This window comes from Hemibagrus wyckioides, linkage group LG26 (assembly GCF_019097595.1).
Source record: "Hemibagrus wyckioides isolate EC202008001 linkage group LG26, SWU_Hwy_1.0, whole genome shotgun sequence".
Taxonomy (NCBI): Eukaryota; Metazoa; Chordata; class Actinopteri; order Siluriformes; family Bagridae; genus Hemibagrus; species Hemibagrus wyckioides.
The window spans coordinates 19,478,265-19,486,246 of record NC_080735.1 but is presented as its reverse complement, the minus strand read 5'-3'; the positions used below and the strand labels follow the sequence as shown (position 1 = coordinate 19,486,246).

The 7,982-nt window shown below is 42.2% G+C and overlaps 1 long non-coding RNA gene across 1 annotated transcript; it reads right to left on the bottom strand.

The window, feature by feature from the left end:
• Positions 1-352: 352 nt before the first annotated feature.
• LOC131346958 (uncharacterized) lies at positions 353-2,398 on the bottom strand. Its single transcript, XR_009203678.1, has 3 exons — positions 2,184-2,398; positions 838-894; positions 353-487 (listed from the first exon to the last, which is right to left on the bottom strand). It is a non-coding gene; the product is annotated as an uncharacterized LOC131346958 (long non-coding RNA).
• Between the last annotated feature and the right edge of the window lie 5,584 nt (positions 2,399-7,982).

Below are 7,982 nucleotides of genomic sequence, written 5' to 3'. Positions count from 1 at the left end.
GACAGAGAACAATTTAACCACCTGGTCTGCAGTCATGAGAAAGTCCTAATACCATAGCAGCACTTTTCAACAACATACGTTGATGCATTAAGTAAAAAAAGCATAAGAGCAAAGTTTTCAAGTGTTGCTGTAGCAATGTGACTGGTCATATCAGAAATGCAAAAGGAAAAGTATAAATATTGGCACCTCAGAACACAACAATAAACACACATGCCTTAGCTTCACAAACTGCTTCATGACAGTGGCCAATAAGAGAGACAAAGCATCATCAGGGTTTAATGTAATTTGGTGTCGTTATTGCAACATAAATAGAACTGTGATTTTATAATCACACTTCTTAGCTCAGTCAGTGGTTAAAGGAGGGCCTCAGATCAGTCTCTCCTCTTTGGGTAGAGGCAATGGAAGGCCTGGTTTCTCTGACTCCTGGCTCTCTGCCTGTTTTTGCTCCTCTGCACTCGGCTGGTAGGTTCCTTCAGTCTTGCGTTTCCTGCGTAGTACACATACCATCAGCATTGTGGGCAGGGCAATGAGCATGAAAAACGCCAGCACTGCATGCACATCAGTCAGCATCACTACCACCATGGTCCCCTAACACACACAAACACACACAATGTTGATGAAGACCTACTAATTGATATTATGCAAAAAAGTGAATTCAAGTGACATTTGGAAAAGGGGGGAATCTTCCTTGTGTTGCTGAGGAAAAAACTGAATGATTGGGGGTGGGGTCGGGGGTCATTTCCAGAGACACAGAGCCTAGTGCATTGCTAGATAGTCTTGTTGAATTTTTCTGTTAGATTGTGTATTCTTTTGTATGTATGTGTAAATAAGACTCACAGGGTTGGTGTCCTTATGGTGTCATTCCTCTGGTGTTTTCATTACAGATGATTTACCCTGCAGATTGGGGAAAAACACCACTGTTTGATTCTCACGTTCCCACAGTGAAATGAACCTTGAAAGAGACCACTATCAGATAATTACTCATCACTGATGTGGTTAATGATTAAATTTAATCAATTGCACTGTTTTATGCACACAAATGAATGCACTGTTATTAGAAGACCTGCCTGCTAAAACTGCAAAGTATTTAGTCATGCACATTAATATTTATGTTACACAATCACAAATTCAGAACATCATCTGACAAATTATAATTATTCCCTGTGGGTGTGTAAATATGAAAACACATGGCAACTCTACTTATTATTAATATTTTTTTTAACCTGCTAATGAAAAAACTATTATTTAATGAGATTCCAACAAGATAGATGAAAATATTACCTTTATATTAAGATATTTATACATATCTAATACACAACATTCTGTTTTCGATGCAGTCACATATTTTAGCACAAGTTTAATAGAAAAACTCAGCCAGGAATACCGGTTCCCATTACCATGTAGCACAGTTGGAATTTTGTTAATGCTTATTCAGGTTTGTCTTGTAATTAAATTAATAAAACTAAGAAATGATGTGTACTGTACCCCCTTGAATGGAAAGCTGCACAAACATATTAAATAGGTCTACATCAATGTCTTTAAAAAAATAAAAGCCAGTGTGATCCAATAACATACAGGCTGCCAAAACAGAGAGAAAATATAACACATAAAATAGACACTGTCATAAATTCCAGATTTAAATTTTAAATCATTAATTGTATCCCTAACAAGCAAGCCAGAGGTGACCTGTTTTACCACTGTTTTTCCTGTCTACCTGAGATTTGTTCAATACCCCAAAAACAGCACTCTAAATATTATACATCAAACCAGATTTTTGACCTCATAATTTATTTGCAAACTATACCTCCTGTATTACTTAAAACGGCAAATGGCTCTCAATGGAAGTGGATAAATTTGTATATTGACAAATAATCATTCAACTTTTTTGCAGGATTTTTTTAAATGTGCAGCTTAAATCAGAAATAGTAATATGCTAATTTGTTTCTTGTTTGTTTGTTTGTTTAATCAGTCATTAAAAACAAATTAGTAAAAACTCCCAATATGGTAACACATGGTGTTAGAACTATGTTGATCGTCCTGTTTGGTGGCGTGTTCGCGTCACTTTAAAGCCAAAAAGTTTAATAAAAACACAGAGAGAGAGAGAGAGAGAGAGAGAGAGAGAGAGAGCGCTAGGTGGGAAAATGCCTTGTTGGCGAAAATTACCCAGGTTTATTTTCTCTCACCTGAACTGTCGATTAGCAGGTTTTTATGTGTCCTGAAACTGAAAAAATGCCGGTTTCTTGTAGGTAAAACATCCGACTCGATTTGCACCAAGACGCTCAGCCGAAAGCGTCGATTTTCTTTTTGTTATTAAAGCCGGCGACCTTCGCGCTTACTTGTTCCTCATGCAACTGAGCAGCGTCCACCTGTCCGACAGTCACGTGGTTCAGTGCGCGCGCGCCATCACAGAGCACACACCTCTCTTTTCTCGTTCCCTCGTATTTTATTATTAAATCTAGCAATTCTATCCTACGGACTGAAATGACTCAGATTATCTCCCCCTCCATCATTTGTAATGCATTAAATTATGAAGAATGTTTCCTATCCGTACCTATACCGTCCGATTTATGGACTGTTTCCACGTGTTTATTGGTTTTTTCCCCCATACCTGCTTCTGACCGTTTTCTAGAAAACAAACTGATGTTTATTTTTTATTAATTTTGTAGTTTTTCTTCCTTAAGAGAAAAATAGCATGAACAGAAATCTGAAGCGTTCAGGGTTAAGGGTCTGAACTAGCTCTGTTTCTCGGTCTGTGTACGTCTTTCTCTCTCAAACACACACACATAAACATACACAAACATACACAAACATACGCATGACCTATAATGTTTTTTTTTGTTGTTGTTGTTGTTTTTGCATATTATTGAGCCATAATCTATTCTGAATATACATTTTTTTACCTGTCTTCTCCATACACTGCAAATTGTTTTGTACATATATATAGAGTGCATATATCCCTATTTATAATACCTACTGCACCTCCTGTACATAATATATACACTCCCCTGTATATATCTACATCCATAGCTGTATATATTTATTTTTAATTCATTGTAAATATACCACTTATGCCCTTCTGATTAGATGCTAACTAGATTCAAGATTCAAGAAGCTTTATTGTCATTTCAACCACATATAGCTGGTGCAGTACATAGTGAAATGAAACAACGTTTCTCCAGGACCTGGTGCTACATAAACATACAACAACAAAGTTCAACATAAAAACAACACCACAGAGCTAGGACAGAAGATTGTCTTAGCCACGTAAAGTGCACAGTGTGCAGCTAGGTGCAGACAGAGCATAGACAAGACAGTGCAAAAGACAATAAATACAAGAAAGACGACACAAAAGAACACAGGACACTTAGCACCGAAAAGAAAGAAAAGAACATGTGTAATGGAATGTAAGTGAAATAAGATAAGATAAAGTGAAATGATGTAAAAAAAAGTATTGTGCAAAAAAAAAATTGTGCAAAAATACACAGCAGCGGTTGAGGTAGTGCAGTAAGTAATGAACAATATAAATTATGTGTGTGCGTGTTCACATAGTCAAGAGAGAGTATGTTTGTATCTGTGTGTGAGAGAGACAAAGAGTTGATATACAGTTCAGTCCTGAGTGAGAGTGTGTGTGTGTGTGCATGTGTGTGAGTTCAGTCCTGGGTGTTGAGGTGCCTGATGGCTTGAGGAAAGAAACTGTTACACAGTCTGGTTGTGAGGCCCGAATGCTCCGGTACCTCTCTCCAGATGGCAGGAGGGTGGAGAGAGTGTGTGAGGGCTGTGTGGGGTGTGTAAGAGTGTGTGTGTGTGTGGGGGGGGTCATCCACAATGCCGTTAGCTTTGCAGATGCAGCGTGCGGTGTAAATGTCTGTGATAGAGGGGAGGGAGACTCCAATGATCTTCTCAGCTGTCCTCACTATCCGCTGAAGGGTCTTGCGATCCGAGACGGTGCAGTTCCCAAACCAGGCAGTGATGCAGCTGCTCAGGATGCTCTCGATGGTCCCTCTGTAGAACACAGTCAGGATGGGGGAAGGGAGATGGGCTTTCCTCAGCCTCCTCAGGAAGTAGAGGCGCTGCTGGGCTTTCTTGGTGATGGAGCTGGTGTTGAGTGACCAGGTGAAGTTCTCCGCCAGATGGACACCAAGGAATTTGGTGCTCTTGATGATCTCCACCGAGGATCCGTCGATGGACAGCAGAGAGTGGTCACTCTTTGCTCTCCTGAAGTCAACAACCATCTCTTTAGTCTTGTCAACGTTCAGGGAGAGGTTGTTGGCTCTGCACTAGGCTGTTAGATGTTGCACCTCCTCTCTGTATGCTGACTCGTCGTTCTTTCTGATGAGACCCACCACGGTCGTGTCATCAGCGAACTTGACGATGTGGTTGGATCTGTGCATTGCTGCACAGTCGTGAGTCAGCAGAGTGAACAGCAATGGACTGAGCACACAGCCCTGAGGAGCTCCAGTGCTCAGTGTGGTGGTGCTGGAGATACTGATCCGGACTGACTGAGGTCTCCCAGTCAGGAAATCCAGGATCCAGTTGCAGAGAGAGGTGTTCAGGCCCAGGAGACTCAGCTTCTCAATCAGCTGCTGAGGGATGATTGTGTTGAATGCTGAACTGAAATCTATGAACAGCATTCGAACGTAGGGGTCTTTACAGTCCAGGTGTGTGAGGGCCAGATGGAGGGTTGTGGTGATGGCGTCGTCCGTGGAGCAGTTAGGACGATACGCAAACTGCAAGGGGTCCAGCGAGGGTGGTAGCTGTAAGTTGATGTGCCTCATGACGAGCCTCTTGAAGCATTTCATCACGATTGGTGCGAGTGCGACGGGACGATAGTCATTGAGGCAGGAAACCGTAGAATTCTTTGGCACAGGGACGATGGTCATTGTCTTGAGGCACGTAGGGATGATGGAGCTGCTCAGCGAGATGTTGAAGATGTCAGTGAAGACATCTGCTAGCTGCTCTGCACACTCCCTGAGAACTCTGCCAGGAATGTTGTCTGGTCCAGCAGACTTCCGTGGGTTAACTCTGCATAGAGTTCTCCTCACGTCAGCCGTGGTGAGACAGAGCACCTGGTCATTAGGAGGAGGGATGGTCTTTGTTACGACCCCGAAGTAGGCCTAGGGGAGACTCAGGGTCAGCAACCGGTGGTTTATCAAGCTGATAGTGGGTGAAAGAGTCCAACCGGGTCTAAACAATGACACACAGTGTAAACTGGCTGAATGGAAAAAAAAAACAAGGTTTCGCGACACAACCTGTAGTGCTGAATTAGTTTACTGTGCTGTAATTTACAGCAATTTACTTTGTAATTTACTGTACACGTATTTATAATATTTACAAATTTCACAAACAAGCCAAACACGGGGCTGGACAACGGCGGTGCTGAAGAAAAGAAAACCAAGTAAAAGAAAAAATGATACTTCCCTAACGCTGCTTTATTTTTAATACATCCTGGACTACAAACAAAAGTGAAACCAAAAACCTGCCTATACTGCGCTTCCCTTACAAACTTAAATACAGGGGGTGGCCCCGCCCCTTTCCTAAAGTGTCTAGACAGTGTGACGTCCTACGTGTTGCACAGTGTATGAGCGCGCTCTTTCTTACCTGTCCGAGCCCCGTCAGCACAACACTACACAAACACACACAGCTGTACATACACCTCAATACACCAAGTGCTTAGATAGACAAACAAACCACGCGATTGCACACACAAGCAGAAACAAAACGCGCCCGATGCGGTGTCAGTGTCTCGCTTTTATAGCCTGACTCTTCTTCCGGTTAATCACCCGGGGCGGCGATAGCGCGACTCGGCTCCTCCCGTCAGCGGCAGGTATATGGCATGCGGCCAACTGCATCACGTTCCTCCCAATCGGTTACGCTGTAAACAAAGCCATCATAATAACCAAAATACGTGTCGTGGCACGTAACAGTCTTCCTCGCTGTTGTGTTGTTCTGTGCCTCAAACCGAGCGTAGAAGTCGTTCAGCGCATCTGGAAGGGAGGCGTCACTGTCACACGCAGGTGAAGTTGTCCTGTAGTTGGTGATCGCCTGGATGCCCTGCCACATGCGCCGGGAGTCTCTGCTGTTCTGGAAGTGGCCGTGGATTCTCTGGGCCTGTGCACGCTTCGCCTCTCTGATGGCTCGGGACAGTTGCTATTTTTAAGACCGCCCTGTCCCCTGATCTGAAGGCAGAGTCTCTCGACTTCAGGAGAGCACACACTTTTGCAGTCATCCACGGCTTCTGGTTGGAGTGTGTTGTGATGGTCTTGGAGACGGTCACGTCATCGATGCACTTCCCGATGTAGCCGGACACAGATGCCGTGTATTCCTCCAAGTCAATAGAGTCGCCGTTGGTTGCAGCCTCCCTAAACATGTCCCAGTCAGTGCACTCAAAACAAACTGCATTTCATTGGCTTTGTACTATGTATTTTGCACAATGACAATAAAGTTTATTCTATTCTAATATTGTTACTAATTTGAAATTGTTAATATTGTTATGGAATGGAACTTGAAAATCAGTGTACAAATGTTTCTGCAAGGTGAAAAGCTTGATAATATTAATAATCCAAAAAAGCCTTTCACTTGTTGGCCCAGACGCAATCAATAACAGAATCCTAGTGGGGAGTTCCAAAGGTTCAGAGGTTAAATTGACACAAGAAGATGCCAGCAATTCTGCTGATTTACGGGAACTGTGCTGGATTAACCCTTCACATGCTTCTGTGCAGCAAAGGCATGAAGATCCCTTAGACCCAGGAACGGGTTGGTACAATCCTCCCTAAAGTAATATCAAACAGGTGTTATTCTCCTGGATATGTGACTGGCCAAAGGCCTATGAGGTTTGAGTAAATGTTTTGGGTGAGAGGGGTGGGGTGGCCTGTATCACAGTCTAATCAAACAGATTTCAGAAAATAGTTAATAGAGAAATATGTTTATCAAAATGACATTAATAAATGATTTACAAACAGAAAAATGTATTAAAATCTGCTACTGCAGCTACCGAATGTGAAGGGCTGAACTGTTGCTTACACTGCATCACACACAGGAGCTCATGAGCTAGGGCCGCTATGATTGACAGGTGAGAGAAAATAGGCCACTCCCACCCAGAGAGCATGGACAATTTTGCTCGCATGACTTGGATGGCTGTGTCATTGTCAGATTTCAAACTCACAATCTCCTGCTGAAAGAATGAACTTCTGTGTTGCACCACTTGGGAGTCAGATATTCTATGTTTGATCTAGATTCTAAGCAAAAGAACCATGATCTCCTATGAAGTTAACAAATAAAACCTCTGCTGTTTGTCTCTGGTACTTTCATTATTTTTGTAGCCTCTTTGTATAAAGTTGGAAACAGCATGAATTTAAATCTAAGTAGATCAGGTTTGAAGGTCTGACTTAGTCAAAGAGTATACATGGTTTTGCCTGGATTTGTCTCTTTCTGGCTCTCTCTCTCTCCTTCTCTCTCTCTCTCTCTCTCTGTCTGTACACACACACACACTCTCTCTCTCTCATACACACACACAGCATGTAAATGAATTTTAAATTTGGCAGCAAGCTAAAATCAGTGTATAATGCGTCTGTCAGGTGGAAATATTCATCTTTCACACAGTTTTAAATAAAGATTTCCTGTTTCAAATGATCAAAGGTTAAATTGACACAACAAGATGCCTGCAGTTCAGCCAATTTACAGGAACTGTGCTGGATTAACCCTTCACATGCCTCTGTGCAGCAAAGCCATAGCAGAAAGATACTTCAGACCCAGGAACGGGTACAATCCTGCAGAAAATAATAGCAAACAAGAGTTAATATAGTGGATACGTGACTAGGCAAAGGCATATGAGGTTCCTGTTAATGTCTTGGGTGAGAGGGGTGGGGTGGCCTGTATCACAGTCTGATCAAACAGATTTCAGAAAAATGCAGTAAATAAATAACATAGTTAACATAGAAATTTATTTCTAGAAAAAACAGCGCTTTAATGCAAGTTTTACAAAA